The following is a 17169-nucleotide window of genomic DNA, read 5'->3' as shown; positions in this document are numbered from 1 at the left end:
CCTACTTGCTCACTAGTCAGTTATGTGAAGGCTGACCTTCCTGGAAGACGCAGACAAAAACCTCCAGGCAACAGCTGAAAGTTTTGGAGACCAACTCCAAAAATGTAGGAGTTCCACAAGCTGATGTCCTGACATCTGTGGAGTAAACTGAACTGTGTGCTTCCCCAGATTCGTGTGGGAATCCTGCTCCCTGGCCCTGGTCACATGACTCAGGTAGAAAGCTTTCAAAGAGTGGTTAAGAGGCTCTGGACAGAGCTCAGTAGCAGAGTGCCTACCTGGCTTCTTCCCTGAGCACTACAAGAAGTGAAGGAAATCAAATATGGTACAATCAGACCTGCTTCAGTCATGCTGATTTCCTTCTCTTGCTGCTGTTACAAACACCTGATAGAAGCAACTCAGAGAAGTAAGGGTTTACTCTGGCTCACAGTTTGAGGGGGTGCACAGTCCATCATGGTGAGGAAGGCACAGAGGCAGCAGGAATATGAGGCAGCTGGCTACACTGTATCCACCCTCCAAAGCAGAGAGGTGAACGGTTGGTTGTTTTTTTTCTTTTTATACATTGTAGAATTCCAGGCTAGAGATGCTGCCACCCACACGCCAGGTCTTCCCGCCTCAATAAACCTAAGCTAGGAACCCCCTCACAGACAAGCCCAGAAGTGTATTTTTATGGTGATTCTAAATCCCATGACACAGGGTCTTTAACAGACGCTGGAGTGTGAACACATTCGCATACCCGGGAGGGAGGGGAAGGAATGTGGAGGGATTACCATGTGAGGGGCAGCTAGAAAACTCTATTAGCAAGAAAAGGAGAGAGGCTCAGCAGAAGCCAGACCTGTAACCCCTCCGTCTCTCACTTTCATCCTCCAGGATGGGAGACAGTGGATTCCTGTTGTCTACACTTCCTGTCCACTTGTCCAAGGTGCTCTGGATTGGTACCCCCACACTGTCACAGCCAAAACACTGATGAAATGCTCGGCAAGAGGGAGCCTTGCGCGTTCAGGGACAGATTGCCTTGGTTCACTGGGAATTTTGGAAATTTTCCTAAATGCTTTCTAAGACACAGATCCCTCCAAGTCTGTCCTCATGTGTGCTGTTGCGTGAACCAAAGTAAAAGGACCTATGAGTGCCCCCTTTTCTGATGCCCTATCCTTCAGCCTGCATCTCTCACCCAGTGACCGAGCTGCTGGTTTCAGTGCCTTCTCAAGCTGCATGGCCACCCTGTGCTAGAAAACCGCCTCCAGCTCATGCACGTGTTCTCTAGCCGTTCTCAGGTCACGTGGGTTTGGGAGACCCACCTGGAATGAGTATGCATGTCTGGGTCCCCCTATAAACAAATCCACCTCAGTGCTTTGCAAGGAAGCTTCTCAGAGAACGGCTAAGATGGCCTCTTCCAATGTTACCCGAACCCGTCCCTGGAGTCCACGGACAACCTGCTCAACAGGAAGGGAAGCTGCCTGGATGCAGTCAGCATCTTTGAAGGCAGGAGCTGACCTCACATGACAGTGGTGGTAGGAAATCTGAAATGGTTCTTTAGGAGAAAGAGATGGTGGGGGCATAATAGCCACTCAACAATGCTGTGCTTGTGCGTGTGTGTGTGTTCATGCATGCATTCATGCGTTGCTGGATGTGTGTCCATGTGTGGGTATTGGTGTGGAGGCCAGGGCTCAATGATGGGTATCTTCCTCAGTAGCTCTCCACCTTATTTTTTGAGCCAGGGTCTCTCTGCTCACTGACTAGAATGCTAAACTGAATGGCCAGCAAGCTCCAGGGATCCTTCTGTGTCTCCCCCTTTAGCGCTGGCACTACAGATATGTGTCACTGTGCTTAGCTTATCACATGGGTCCTCGGAATGGGAAACTCTGATCCTCAGCTTGAATAGCAGGCACTGTAGCCGCCGAGGCATGTCTCCAGCCCTGCAACATCTTCATCGTATCAGACTCTATGGTTTAAGTCAGAAAACACATGCTGCCAGATTAAACTAGTTCCACTAGCCACCACCGCCTAAGAGATCCGCCAGGCTGGGCTGGTTTGTTCTACAAAAGGTCTGGAGAGCTGGCTTCTCAGGAAGATTCTAGGTCAGTTGGAAAGAAGGCTGGTAAAAAGTGCTGTCATTGTCCTGGAAGCAAGTGCCATTCCTGGTTGATATCAGTAATGGGGCAACCCATGTGGTTGCTCCCATCCTTCCTTAGCCAGCTTCGGGGCAGCCTCAGACAGCTGCATCACCCTCTTCCCCCACCAGATAATGAAGTCTGCAAACTGTGCTTCTCCGCAGGCCCCAGCCAGCTTTGGCCCTGGCTCTTACTGCAAACAGACCCTGTGATACCCGGCTTTTGTTCAGGCTTGCACAAATAACTTCTTTACAACAGAATGCCACAATGCACTCGGGTCTTGCCTTCTTCATTACACATCTGGGCCGTCACCTGACATTTCTGCAGAGCTGGCCATCATGGTTGGGAAGGGGGTGCAAAGCAAAGGCTTCTTGGACGAGATGGTGTCAACAACGTAAAGAGCCACAGGCCGTGAGTTCTCCTGTGGTGCTGCCCAGTCTGCAGCTCTCAGTCCTGTGTCCAGCAAGTCCCTGAATCTGGCAGGCATACGAAGTCCAGGCCAGACAGTCTTCCATGGACACCAAGGAACAAGGGACCCCTCCATAATAACCAATCCCTTGTTTCATCAATGCTGGGGAGTAATAAGTCCCCTGACTTGAACAGAACTTCTAGGGCACGGCATCGCCAGCTAATGCAAGTAGGCAGAAAAGTGAACACTCTGCTCACGGATTGAAAGTAAAGGAAGTAATCATTATTTCCAGATAATTACCTACTCTGCATTGAAAGCCCAAGAGAATCTAAAGATAAACTGAACTAGCAAAAAAGAAAAAAAAAGTCATGATGTTAGCCAGGTAGGAGATTAACATACAAAAGGCAACTGGATCCCTCACACTGCCAGCGAATGACAGAGAGAAACGCCCATCCAGCCCTACAACACCAGGAGTCACTAAGGGCACCATTCGTGGTTAGGGTATGAAATGTACCCACAGACTTGTGCTTGAGCACTTGGACCAACCATCATCGGAACGGCAAGCACCCCAGCCACATTTCTGCAGCATCCGGCCTGGTTAAAGTATACTGACATTAACTGGGGACCTTGGCTACAATAGAGGAAAAGGCGGCCTTGCTGGGCTCAAGTCTGGACCCAGGTGCTAGACCAGCACAGTGTGAGTCATTAGCTGAGACCTCAAGCAGAAGGGTCACCCATGGGACCTCGACTACAATCATCTTCACACGATCGTCATTGCTTCTGGGGCCTGAGGCTGATGTACCCTCTAAACCACAGTGCTCAGAGTTGAGTAAGGTCCCCAAGTTCTGGTCCCAGGAAAACAAGACTTGCAGAGCTATGAGCTGGAGAGACACCTCAGTCAGTAATGAGCTTGCCAAACAAGCATAAGGATCTCAGTTCAGATTCCCAGCACCCACATAAAAACTGGGCATGGTGACATGTACCTGTGATCCTAGCCCTGGGGCGGGGGGGTAGAGATGAGAGGATCCCTGGGGCGGGGGGGGGGGGCTGGTCAGTTGATCTAGAGCAGTGGTTCTCAACCTTCCTAGTGCTGTGAACCTTGAACACAGTTCCTCATGCTGTGGTGACCCCAGCCATAAAATTATTTTCATTTCTACTTCATAACTGTAATCTTGCTACTGTTACGAAATATAATATAAATATCTGTGCTGTCAATGGTCTTAGGCGACCCCTGTGAAAGACGCCTAGACCCCACACTCACACTACACACACACACACACACACACACACACACACCAGCCTCAAAGGACAGAGAAGAGAAACGGCACTGGCATTTTAAGACTGAAATATGTGTGATACCAAAACACTTAAAACATTAAACAAGTGTTCAGACTCACACAGCTCTATGCAGAGTTCTTAATGCCTCCAAAAGCCAGTATCAGCCCTAGCATAAAGTGGGGTGACCCTCTGAGGGACACCAACTCTGGTCAAGACTGGAGAAAGCTTGCAGTCCTAAGAAAGAGCTCAGACTGCCAAACTCAGACCAACCTGGGGACAGCCCTGTTGTGCCTTACGTGGGGCTGTGGCTGCCCAGCCTGCCATCATCAATGCTTGATGACAGTATTTATGCCCGGCTGGGTTTGGTTGATTCCTGTAATTCAGACAGTGGTGGGAACCAGGGTCCTCTGCAATCTGAATGCCAATGTTTTAGTTTTCTTCAGAGAATATGTCTGGAAAATTTAAAACACTCGAGCTGCAGGTCAGCCATGTGCTGGGTCCTTGGTATCAGGTTCCAGGATGTGACCCAGCCCAGTGGCCTCTGTATTCAGCAACCTTCATCTTCGGTGCCCACAGCCTAAAGAGGGGGGGGTCAAAGCCAAGCCCCAAGCCCAAGCCTGCTGACTTCTCCCTGTGAAGCACGGTCAGACGACAGTCAGACTCCCGCCCAGATAGCTCTCCTCTCAAAGGCCCCTGTACTGTCTGTTCTAGGTTCTCAGCCCCACCTGAACCCCTGCATCATCCTGCCTTGGAATGCGGGTCTCACTCACCTTCCAAAGGCCTACGGGAGAGAGAAGCAGGAGCTGGGGACATCACTTCCACCGTCATCATTTTCTCATGAGCCAAAGCATGACGTGGCCTTCATAAACCCATCCAATCTCTGCTGGGGACCAGCCTAACCCACATTCATGGGGCATTTATGAGCCCACGGCCAGGAGCTGTGTTACTCTCTCATAGCTGCGGCAGAATACCCCAACAAAAGCCACATAAGGAAGAAAGGGCTTATTTGGGTTTCTAGTTGAAGGAGATACAGTCCATCCCGGTGGGGAAGGCATTGCAGCAAGAACATGAGGTAGCTACTCACACTCCATCCACTGTCAGGAAGCACAGAGAGATGAATGTTTGCATTCAGATCAGTCTCTCCTCTTTATTCACCCTGAACAGCAGCCCATGGATGGCAGCCACACCATGGATAGCGACCCCATCGTCAGAACGGGTCTTCCCTCCTCAGTTAACCTCAGTTAGACAATCCCTCACCATCTCGCCTAGAGCTGTCTCCTTGATTCTAGATCCTGTCACATTGACAGTCAGCATTAGCAATCACAGGAGCCACACTGGCCTTCTGGCCTTCTCTGCAGGTGGATGACAGCTCTCCAGCCTCCTCCACCTCTAGGTGTGACTGAATATGTACCTGCAAGCAATTTTCATGAGATCCGCTCTTCCCTGAGAGGAGGTTCCTACTGAGAACAAGGTAACAGAAGAACTTCTAGGGACTCAACACCCTCATGAAGGACGTGGCCATTGGAGGCTCATGTCATCCTCTCCCTATGTCCTTAAACATAAGGTGAAGGTCTGTCTAGGCAGCCTATGGATACTGCCCTAAAGAGCCTGGAAATGCGCCTGTAGCCAACAGCTGTGAGGGAGGTACGAGCAGCAGAGTCTCATGGAAGGCACAAGCCAACCTGAATTCCCTCCACATCCCAGGACTCATAACCCACAGACTCAACCAAACTCATTTCAAAATGAAGATGGTGACTGTTGGTAAAGTATTTGCCACGCAATTATGAGAAACTAAGTTCAAATCCCCAGAACCCACATAAAGCCAGGCCTGGCAACGCATACCAGTAACCCCAGTGATTATAGTGATATAGAGAATCCTTGGAAGCTGGTAGGTCAGCTATCCTGGAGCACATACTGGAAACAACAAAAAGACCCTGACTTAACCATGGTGCAGGAGGCATGCTGGTTCTTACCAACTTGGCACAATCTAGAGGGGCTCTCAACTGAGAAAAGACCTCCATCATCAGATTGGCCTGTAGGTAAATCTGGGGAGCTTTTTCTTGATTGGTGATTGATGGGGGAGGGGAGGGCCCACTCTACTGCTTCAGCTCCTGCTTCCAGGCCCCTGTTTGAATTCCTGTCCCAACTTTCCTCCATGAGCAACTACGGTCTGGATGTGAAAACCAAGTAAGATAGCCAGACAGTGACAAGATGAGGGTAGAGAGGTGTGACCACAAGCCACTTCTGAATCTGAGAGAAGCAGCAAGGAGAATTCTCTATTCCCTGGGGGCTTTGGGGAGGGGGCTGGAGGAGGCAGGACGGGCCATCCCCAGGGTCTTTGAAGAGCCCAAGCCTGCCCCTGACTCTGATTTTTCCCAATCTCTCACCTATTGAACTACAAGGACAGTGGTGTACATAGCTTTAGGCCACTAATCTGGTTTGGTAGCCCCAGGAGATAAAGCTCAAGGACCCTCCTCAGGCATCAGCGCCTGAGACGCTGTTTCCTCATTTCTTGCTGTGTCCACGCTTACCTCACCCACCTGCCCTCTCCCCAGAGCGAGAAGCAGTCAGCACCAATCACCACAGCCACTCAGATTAGCCGGGAAGCCCCCTCTCATCAACCTGCAGCCTGGAAAAGGCGAGAGAAACAGGCTTGGGGCCACAAACACAGGCACCAGCGCTGGAGGGACCCTGGAACCCCAAGGAAACAGTGAATGCCCCTGTGTTCTGAACTTCCCACGGTACCTCCTGGGATCAGGAACAAGACCTGGGGCCCCATGGTCCTTCCTGGGCAGCTGGTCCAGCTCTGTGGACTTTGCAGGGCCAATGAAGGAACATTTGAGATGGGCACCTGAACCTGGTAACTGACTACCAGGATACAAGGGCATGGCCTAAAAGCCACTAAAGCAGAGCGTGAGGTCCCAGAGGGCAGAGGTGGGGTGCTGGGAATAGCAATGAGCTTTCCCTTCTCAGTAAGAATTCCCGGGAGCCTGGAGTAAGAGCGGAACCAGCTTTGCAGTCAGCATAGAGAAAAGGCAGCGACCGCTGGTGCCTGGCGCGCTGCTCTTAGCACAGAACAGTTTTGAAATTCCTAACCCTACGTAAACCCCTCACTGGCTGAGCTCTTCAGGGAGGCACAATCGTCCTAGTGTCTATCCCCTCCCAGATCCCACCCTGTTAGTTCAGGTCACAAAGCCGTATCTAATGTAAGTCCTGGGGCTCAAGATTTCCCTCTTTTTGATCGTGGACTCAGTCCCATATCAGACTGCCTGAGACTTTTCAACCCTAGGATGAACTGAGAGTCTGGACATGCAGGGGACAGCTGTCATCTAGGGAGGACAGGGGCCTGGTGCCTCCTGCTTCTCTGTGAGTCTCGGCTGAGTTCTCAGCACAGCTCAGACTGAATGTGGACAGAGGAAGAGGAAAGGGGAGGGGCAGAGGAGAAAAGAGAGATAGGGGCAGAGAAGCCTGGGGGCTGGGTCAGACAAGAGTTGGGGAGGGGTCCCCTCCTCCACCAGATGGAGTCAGTGTACTGGGTGTAGCCTCCCACCTGATATGACCAATAAACTGAAATAGATTAAAAAACACTTATTTTCAAATGCAGGGCAGCAATGTAGGAAAACAAGTAAGTTCTGTATTATTGCAGCTTTTTCCATAAACAGTTCCCAGGCTACCGTGTGTAAAACACCCAGAGTGAAGGTAGTTGGCTAGGAGCACAGGGAGGCCCAGGTGACTCTGGGTCAGGGCGCCATTGCCTTTGCTTGTACACCAGCTGCTGAGCCTACCGACTACAGTGGAGAGATCCAGTGCCAAACACACACAGGAGGCCTGTCCAAACCCACAGGGACAGAAACAAAACAGAAGATGGGAATCTGGGAAAGAGAGCAGAAGAGAACAGCAGTGGAAGGAGGCGAGGCATGGGAGGGTTGGGCAAGAACAACCAGAATGTATTATGCACATGTATGAAATTGCCAAAGACAAAATTAATAACAAAACATCAGTCACCTCGATGACAGCCCATGCTCAGACAGAAGGGTCACCTCAATGACAGCACACATTCACACAAACCATAGCTTGCCAAGGGATAATCCACCAGGCCCAAAACTTTCTCCAGAGCTGACCACCAGAGTCCACTGTGACCTGACTGCATCATGGGGATAACAGACTGACTGTCCTGGGGACAGATGTCATTTCTAGCACATGCAGAAAACAGTGGCCAAGAGCTTTGGTTCTTCTTACTCCAGATGTGTGGTGACGGTGCCTCTCGGTTTCACCAACACCGTGGTATTTATAAGAACAAGCCACAGGCACACAGCCCATGCCTTTCTTTATTTAAGGGATTCTACCTGCTGGTATTTGGCACCAATAGGCACAGGGTAGGGGCGATGAGAAGGCAGGACACAGTTCCCACAGAAAGCTGAGGAGGAGGCGGTGTACTCTGGACAATTAAAATAGCTTTTCTTTTTGAGGGTGGAAACAAGTGGAAAGCAACAAAACAGAAAAAAACAGAAAGTTCCCCCCTGACAGCGCCAACAATGTGTGGACAAGAGGGCCACAGCTGAAGTCTAGGTCGTACACATGCGTGCACACTCACACACACGCAAACTAAAATTGCACAAAAAAAATAGTTCAATTGTTTATTAAAACAGATATAAACTTCTATAAAACACCTACAGATGGCATGTTTGAAAAAAATCTGTCAATCCACAATAAATAAACCACACCACACTTGCCCACACGTCAGCATAGATCAAATTAATTTCAGCCCAGGAACATAAACTTTTAGAATGTGCTAGAACTATAGCCCAGAGGGGTCAGCATTATCTCAGCTACTACCTTAACTCTTTTTTTAGGGTTTTTTTTTCATGTATATGAGTGTGTGCCTGTTCATATATCTGTATACCGTGTGTGCATAGTGCGTACAGAAGCCAGAAGAGGGTGTCAGATCTCCTGGAACTAGAGTTACAGACAGTTGTAAGCAGTCATATGGGTTCTGGGAACCCGATCTGCAATAACAGCCAGTGCTCTTAACTGATGAACTATCTCTCTAGAGGCAGATGACCTGGGATAATCTTGAGTCTTAGGGCAACAGGCTGAGAGCCCCTGATGACTCACTCACAATTCTCACAATCTCTAGCAGTGCCAAGTCAAAGGGACAAGGTTACTAGCTAGAGGGCTCCAGGCCCGGCACACATCTGCAGGCCCAGCACACATCTGCAGACAACAGAGCCATTCTAGGCTCCAGGCTGGAACTGAACACAGCTGTGGTACTTCTTCAACCCACACAGAGGAGACCCCAGACACAATCCCAGTCCAATGAGGAATTAAGGCCTGGAAAGAGTCTCATGTCCCATGTTCAGACAGCAGTGGCAGCAGGCCATCTCCTAGTCCATTGCTCCCAGCCGGGTGTCTCTGGCCACATTTCTCAAGGATGCAGCGCCACAGCCACATAACCATCACCTCTTATTCCAGAAACAGGAGTCTGGAATACAGATACGGTCAGGGTGAGCACCTCCAGTGAGAATGTCAGGAGCCCGCCCTGTTCCGCTAGGGACTGTTTTACCAGTGATGTGATCTCTAAGGGTCTCCAGTGGGTCACAACTGCTCTCACGGTCATGCCCATCATAGGGAAAGCAGATACTCAGCACTACAGCAGGTGAATGACACCTCCATGGTAACATCCCTCTACCACCACTGCAATCCCCCACCCCCGTCCTTACGTGGTCCCTTTGTGTAGGTCCATATCCCAGTTACCTCCTATAATCCAGTCCCTGTGTATCAGAACCCAGCCCCCTGGCTTCTTCATACTGTGTCAACTCTTTAAAGGACCAGTCTGTAAACAAAGCCAACTTATGCTCTATGAGGGGACACAGTTCACTCCTTCACAGGCCATGAGCCTGTACAGCTGGGCCAAGAGCAAGATCCCGACTGCCACACTGGGAATCTGGATATAGAGAGGCCCAAAGCCTTACCAGTATCCAGTGTGTCCCCAAGACCCCAGAACAGTATGAAAAGGCAGAGACTCAGGCAACTGAGGGGCAAACTTTGCACTTGTGGTGACCACGAAGGCCACTTCTGAGAACGGTTCTCTGCAGGAGGCTCCAAGGTTCTATGTACTGGGCACAAGCTCCCCACCGAACCATACGACCATGTAGAATAAGCCAGTCCCTGTGCCAGAGGAGCCCCTGGCAGATGGACTCAGGTAGGGGCCCCAGGCAAGGGGGCAGAAAGGCCCACTGGAGGCCAGGAGACATGTGCAGCTATGGCAGCCCCACATGAGCAAGGATCTTGAGGTAGACAAATCCTGGGTTCCAGAGGAGTGGCTGCCTGCCCTAGGGTTGACTCTAGCTGTGGAGATGGACAGTCACGCTGCGTGGGGCCATCTAGCTGCTTCCTTGGGGGAAGCTCTTCAGTGCTGCCATGGAGGCTCAGGCCTAAGGTTAGATGTGAAGCCAACTTAAGAACCACCCAAGAAGTGATTTTTTTCTTATGCACCACACACCTGCTCACATTTGGCAATGAGTGCTAACCAGAAAGTCTTTTTAATCCAGACAAAAATACACCTGAAGGACTGATGAAGATGACAGATTTTTGCACTAAAGACCATGTTAAGAAAACTAAAACCTGAGTTGGGGGAATGGCTCTTAGTTTAAACAACTTGCCTTGCAAATGTAAAGACTGGGGGTTCATAATCCCCAGCACCCATGCAAGTATTGGGCGGGTGTGGTGGCCCTCCTGTAATCCCAGCTTCAGAGAGCAGAGACAGGGGACCCCCAGAGCAAGCTGGCAAGCAGAACTAGCCATATTGGTGAGCTCTTGCTTGACTGAAAGACGATCAAAGATTACTTTAACCCCAGAGGCCTCCCCACCTACAGATGTGTGTCCAAACACAAACAAAACATGCACACATACGTGCACATGGAAAAAGGGGGGGAGAATTTAAAATTATTTTAGAATGTTCCAGAAAACTTAAGATTTCCCCTTACCTTCAGTACAGTGAAGTAGATGAGAGAAACTCAAATACCCAAGACAGAATGTTCATTTAGACTCTAAGGAACTTCAGATCTGTGGGTGAGACAACAGTACTGCTCACCAAGACCTACAAGCAGAACACATTCACCAAGACCTACAAGCGGAACACACTCACCAAGACCTACAAGCGGTACACACTGGTGAACCAAGCTCGCCAACTGAAGAAGTGCAGAGTGTTAGAGACATAATTATAAATCAGAATCCAAGCCACCAGTGCTGGATACGGTTTCTGCTGAGGAGAAGCCTTGCTGGGGGTCCAGGACAGGCATTGGCATGAAGTGTCCCATGGAGGAAGGCAGCTGTGACACACACTGAGGTCCTAAAGCCAGACCAGAGTTTCTCTGTCCCAGACCCCTGCTGAGAAGGGAGGCGTGCAGGGTTTTGTTTATGGGTGCTGGGAATTGGAATTCAGGGCCTCATCCTACAACACAAGCTCTCTTACCCACTGAGCGATCTTCCCAGCCCCACCCTAGACATTTTGTGGGAGGAGACGAGCCATGTTTCTATCCTCCTATCCAGAGGACAAGGGATGTTCAGTGTCCCTTCAGCGGCACCCAACAGGGAGCCCTGGGAACTTACCTCCTACCTTATGCACTGTGTTCACAAAAGCTAACCCTTCCCACAGCCTCAGTATCCCAAAGATCACAGGACAATGCTGCCCGTCGTCCTTACTGCCCGCCCAAAAAACTGCAAACAGGCGTTCCCACAGTAACCAGTGTGCTGTCAAGGGAACCTGAGCCCTCAGCACCAGATGCCCACACCTGTCTTCTTGCTGAGGGAAATGAAAGTCAGAGGCTTGAAAAGAAGCCTGCTTCCCCACACTGCCCTGTGCAAGCCTCCAACATCCACTCCCAAAGTACCAAAGCTTGGCCTCGAGCACCAGAGGTTTGCTCTTGGAAGCCAGTGTCACAACTCCGAACCTCCAACGAGATCCATGTAAGCAAGACTGCACTCCCCCAACCCCTCAAACTCCAGACAAGAATCCCTCTGCATCCCTCAGCTCCTGTGGCCTCAGCTGAGTCATGGCCATATCTTTATCATCATCATCATCTTGATCATCATTGTGTGCATGTAAGATGTATATACAGACACATGTGCTGTGATACACCCGAACTGCTTGATGGAGTCTGTCCTCTCCTCCTACCATTCTGAGGTGCTGAGGACCAAATTCAGGTCACCAGGCTTGCACAGCAAGCACTTTACCCACCTGACCCCATGGCTTCATGAGGCTCTTCCTCCCTCATTAGGCTTCCTTCATTCTCTATGCAAGGGCTCTGACGATACTAGGAGACTAACGAGAATATCCAGGCCATCTCCCCCACACAAAGCCCTCAACTCAGTCATGCTAGCAGCTCCCTTTGGGCCACACAAGATCAAGGGATTGGGATTCTATAAGTTTGAGGCCACCTGTCAACCTGCCACATGCATCTGGTGGCAAGTTCCCCAAGTCAATCTCAGAGAAGACAAAGATGGTTCCTCAACTTTGGTAGGTCCTTGAGCTCAGCTACTGTCATCCAGATGAACAGCACTCACTGAGAGAGGGTCATTGGCTTCTATGGTACCCAATGACAGACAAGACCCAGATTCAGGTCTAGCTCTGGGCATCAAGGGGACAGAATGGCCAGATTTAGCTCACATTTCACAGACAGCATGAAGACAAGAGAACAGCCCCTACTCTCCAGAGCCAAGCTCCTAAGAAGACAGGGACACATTCCCTGTCCACACTCCATCCAATCCTAGGGTCTCCAGGCTTCATCTCCCAGCAGGCCCTACATCTAATCACAGGCCTACGGACCAGCATGTCAGGCCTACAAAGGCTGGTTTTCTCAAGCATGGTCTCCTGGCAAACATGAGGAAGTGCTGAGCACTAGGCTAAGCACCAAGGAATCCCGGGGTGAGTCAGTCTCTCCCCAGAAAGACAGCCAAGAACCCAGGACTCTGACTGGAATGGTGGTGACATCCAGCCACCATTTCTCTTCACTGGTGCCATCCAGCTGCAGTCTCCCACATACAGTCCAGCCACACCCGCTTGTGCATCCAGCCCTCTCTCTGCACAAGAAGCCACCATGAGGGTCTGAAGTACCACCCAACCGTCCAGCTCTCGGGGCTCAAATTTCTCAGAACAAAGAAGTGGGTCAACCTGCCGCAGCACAGACACCACAACTGATCTGTTGATGACGGTCAAATGAAATCCTTCCAAACCATGATCGGACAGCTCTGCCTATCCACGGGGATGGCCATCATCAAACAGCACCCACTGCGAGGCATCTGCCCATGAGAAAGGAAAATGCCCACCTGCATGGCATAGCTATATAACACACGCTATGCCTCCCCAATTGCATAGAAAGAATGAAGCTCAGATACACACTACAGCATGGAGCAGACATCACACTCTGGTCAGATCTGATTCCACCTGTGTCGAGTCCCAAGTCTACACAGAAAGCATGGCGGTGGGAGACGGAGTATTAAGTGGAGTGGAACTTTCTTCTGGAAAGCCGCTAGTAATGGCCGCATCACAGAGGAGAAGCCACCAAACTAGCCAGTGAAAACTGTTACAATGGGAAGTTTGTGTTGTGTCGATTTTACCACAATCAACAAACTAACATTTTATTTCTAGAAAAAGGCAGTGGGCAGGCACCAGCCCTGGAACTGCAGTCTAAGCCCTGAATAAAACCAAAACCCTGAGCCCCCTGCCTCCTCTCCACAGGACAGAGGCACTGCCAGCCCCACCCTTCCACATCTACTTTAGGATCTCTCTCCCACTCCTGAAAAGACCGTCCCAAGCATGGAGGACCCTCTGGGCTAATGAAGCACTGGCAGGTGTTTGGGACACACGCAGGTAGAGAACATGACTTGGGATAATCCAGAATGCTTCAAGAAAACGAAATATTCAAAATCATCTCTCATGGGCATGCCCAACCTTTTGACATTGAGACACAGTGTTATTACAAAGAGGACACTTGAAAGCCACACAGTAGGGGCTGGGGAGCTGACTCAGAAGACAAAATATAAAGTTTCTGCCACCCAAGCCTGAGGACCCGAGTTTAGATTCCCAGCACCCATGTAAAGCTGTGCACATCAGCACACATCTGTAACACCAGCGAGCATGGCAGAACACATCTGTAATGCCAGTGAGCATGGGAGAACACATTTGTAACACCAGTGAGCACGGCAGCACACATCTGTAACGCCAGTGAGCAGGGCAGCACACACATCTGTAACGCCAGTGAGCAGGGCAGCACACACATCTGTAACACCAGTGAGCACGGCAGCACACATCTGTAACGCCAGTGAGCAGGGCAGCACACATCTGTAACGCCAGTGAACACAAGGGTGGAGAAAAACAACCTGTACTACAACCTTAGCAACAAGCCTCATCTCAAAACATAGGCCGGAAAACTATAGAAGAAAACCCCCAATACTGAACACATGTGCACATACAGATGTGCACCTGCACACACACACACACGCACACACACACAAATCTCAGAAACAATCTAACAATGTTTGGGGCCAGTTTATGGTTTTATTTTGGGCAACATCAGCGCTGTCCCTGTGGTGGGACAAGGAGACCAAGCTCTCACTCACCAGAGCTGTCAGCACGTCGGGTCCCACAGGAAAGCTCCTTACAGCAACCACAGTCTGCACTCTGGATGGCGGAGGTGGGCTGAGTGGAGAAGTTTCTAAACCTGTGAAGACAGAAGCCAAGGCACTGTCAGGTGGGACTGCGAGGGACACAGATTCCAGCTTTCCACAGATCTTAGTTTTTCTGAGCTTAAAAACCAAGTTGGTTTTTTTCCCCCTTTAGACAAATGGAAAACTGAGCTGGTTCTCTTCCCCAGGATAGCTGGTCCCAGATGCCAGATGCAAAGCAGAGAGGTGGACCATGTGAGTGTCCTAGGTTCTTTCACCTCATCATCCCATTCCCAATTGTTGGGTAGCTATTACCTCAGGGAGGGAAGAGGGACCCACGGTGCCCAGGACTAAGGAAATCAAAGCTGAGGAAGTTAGAAGCCCAGCAAGAGCCCAGCCAAGGCTGTACGAAGAGTGGCAGCGCTGGGGAGAGGACTCATCAGTGGAGCTGCCCGCAAGCTGTGCAGGAAGCCCCCAGGGTGCAGCTTTCCTGAGTCAGCTATGCTGTGGTGGTGGTGGGGGGGGGGGGGCTTCCCGGTGACAGTGATGGCAGCTGCCTTTAAGTCATCCATGCTCCTGCAGATGTCACTCCCACCCACGGCTCCTGTGAGTAACTCTCGTGCATCTTCCTGTAAGAACTCCTCACACACGCTCCTGTTAGTGGCCTCACTGGTCCACTGAGTTAGACACTGGTGCAGTGATTTCTTTGGTCTGTGTTTTGGTCACTGGTACTCTATCCAGAGAGAACAGGCATTGCTAATGTCGTCCAGGAAAAGTCACACGGTCATGTCAAACCTGCCAGAAACCCCAGTGGGACAGGAGAAATCCCATAATCAAAGTCCTCTGTCTTCAGTCAAAGGACATTTTAGCAACTCTGGCCAGACATCTAGAATCAAGAACCCTATCTGCCCCAGCAGCAAGTCCAAGTAAGAGCTTGGGCTTCTACTCTGTGTGGGTATACCAGGGCCCCTAACTCTGCCAAGCAGGGAGGTGGGGAGCGGGAAAACACCACTGGCATTACGGATCCTCTCCTCCCCTCCAGGGTTGGACTGACTATCTCAGGCAACCTGGGTCTCCAGTCCCCAGGCTGCTACAGTGTGGCTCTTCCCTGCGCTATGGTCTAGCATCAGAAGATAAGGAGCAGCAGAGCTACTACCACTGTCCACGGACAACAAGGTGACCCCACCAATGCTCAGTAAAATTCCCACACCTTCCATAAAGACAGAAGCTTTTCCAGGTGGGGGTCTGTAGGGGCTGTGGACTCTAGCTCTGCCTAGAGGAAGTGAGGCAGGGCTCATGCCCGCCTTCTCGATGGAGGCAGCATCAGAAAACAAGAGCTAGCTGAGGGTGGAGATGCATATCTAAAATCCCAGCACCAGAGACTGAAGACAAGGGGATTAGAAATTCAAGGCCAGCCTTGACTATATAGTGTGTTCTGAGCTAGCTACACTGAATCCTGTCTTAAAAGTGAAAAGGAAAGAGGAAGGCAGAAGAAGAGAAAGAAAAGGGAGAGAATAAACCCATGAAATTTTATATCAAGTTACAAAACTATTAAATGTGTGAAAACTAGTGCCAATAGAAAAGTCTAGAAAACAAGGTGAGGAAAACAATGCCTTAAATATAAGGCATGGACTATGAAAAGAGGACCAAACTTCTCATCAAGAACCATGGAGTCAAGCCTGGTGGTGGTGGCGCTCATCTTGAATCCCAACACTTGGGAGGCAGAGGCAGGTGGATCTCTGAGTTCAAGGCCAGCCTGATCTACAGAGCTAGTTCCAGGACAGGTAGAGCTACACAGAAAAACCCAACCTCGAAAAGCCAAAATAAATAAATAAGTAAACAGACAAATAAATGAAACCACGAAGTCAGAAGACAGCACCGGACTTAGCAAGGGAAAACAGAGGGGACTGCCAATGCTCTGTGTGGGAGAAGAGCAAAATGAGCACTCGTACGGATCTGTCACCAGCAGCTGTGTTGTCAAGGTGGCCCAAGTGGGGACCCAAGATGGTTCAACCGGGTACAGGCCCGAGGACCCGAGTTAATCTCCAGAACCCACCCGGCCTAACAGCTTTGACTGTCAACTTGACATAGCCTAGAGTCACCCGAGACGGCAGTCTCGGCTGAAGGAGTCTGACCTGGGCACATGCCTGTGGAAGACTGTCTTTACTGTTAACTGATGTAGCAGGGCCCAGCCCACTAAGCATGAGCCTGTGATTGAGCCAGAAAGTTGTGTTCTTCCATGGTCTCTGCTTCAAGTTCCTGCCTGACTCCCCTCAACTAAGGACTGAGAGAGACCTGAAAGTATGAGCCATATGCACTTTCCTCTCCAAGTTGTCTTTGGGGTAAAGTGTTTCATCACAGCAGCAGGAAGGAACAGCACATCAAGGTGCAACCAACTCCACGAAGTTGTCCTCTGACCTCCACGTGTGCTCTATGACACATGCACCACACTCACACACACATTATACACATACAGGCATATGTATACAATAGTAATAAATGCAATATCTTTTAAAGATGGCTAAAGTAATCTCTTCAAACAAAGAAATGATTAAAGAAGAAGGACTATGAAGCAGGAAGGGAAAATGCATACAATGAGCAAAATACATAAAAAATATGCAATCTTCCCCTTCCCAAATTTCCTAAATCTGTTTGACAGTTACATAAAAAAACTGTAGCATATCTGATATGACTCTAAATGTATATAGA

General features: G+C 50.1%; 1 protein-coding gene across 5 annotated transcripts in view; it reads right to left on the bottom strand.

The window, feature by feature from the left end:
- Nucleotides 1-17169, bottom strand: part of Shank2 (SH3 and multiple ankyrin repeat domains 2) — a 434250-nt gene that overhangs the window by 394355 nt on the left and 22726 nt on the right. For all 5 annotated transcript variants that reach the window (XM_050137009.1, XM_050137013.1, XM_050137010.1 and 2 more), the window contains exon 2: nt 14416-14516. The gene's annotated coding sequence lies outside the window, so the exon portion shown is untranslated. The remainder of the gene's footprint in view (nt 1-14415; nt 14517-17169) is intronic.

This window comes from Alexandromys fortis, unplaced genomic scaffold, assembly GCF_014885135.2.
Source record: "Alexandromys fortis isolate MF-2015 unplaced genomic scaffold, M_Fortis_MF-2015_v1.1 scaffold_3, whole genome shotgun sequence".
NCBI classification, from domain to species: Eukaryota; Metazoa; Chordata; class Mammalia; order Rodentia; family Cricetidae; genus Alexandromys; species Alexandromys fortis.
Note: the sequence above shows the minus strand (reverse complement) of the source record. Positions and strands in the feature narration are given on the sequence as shown.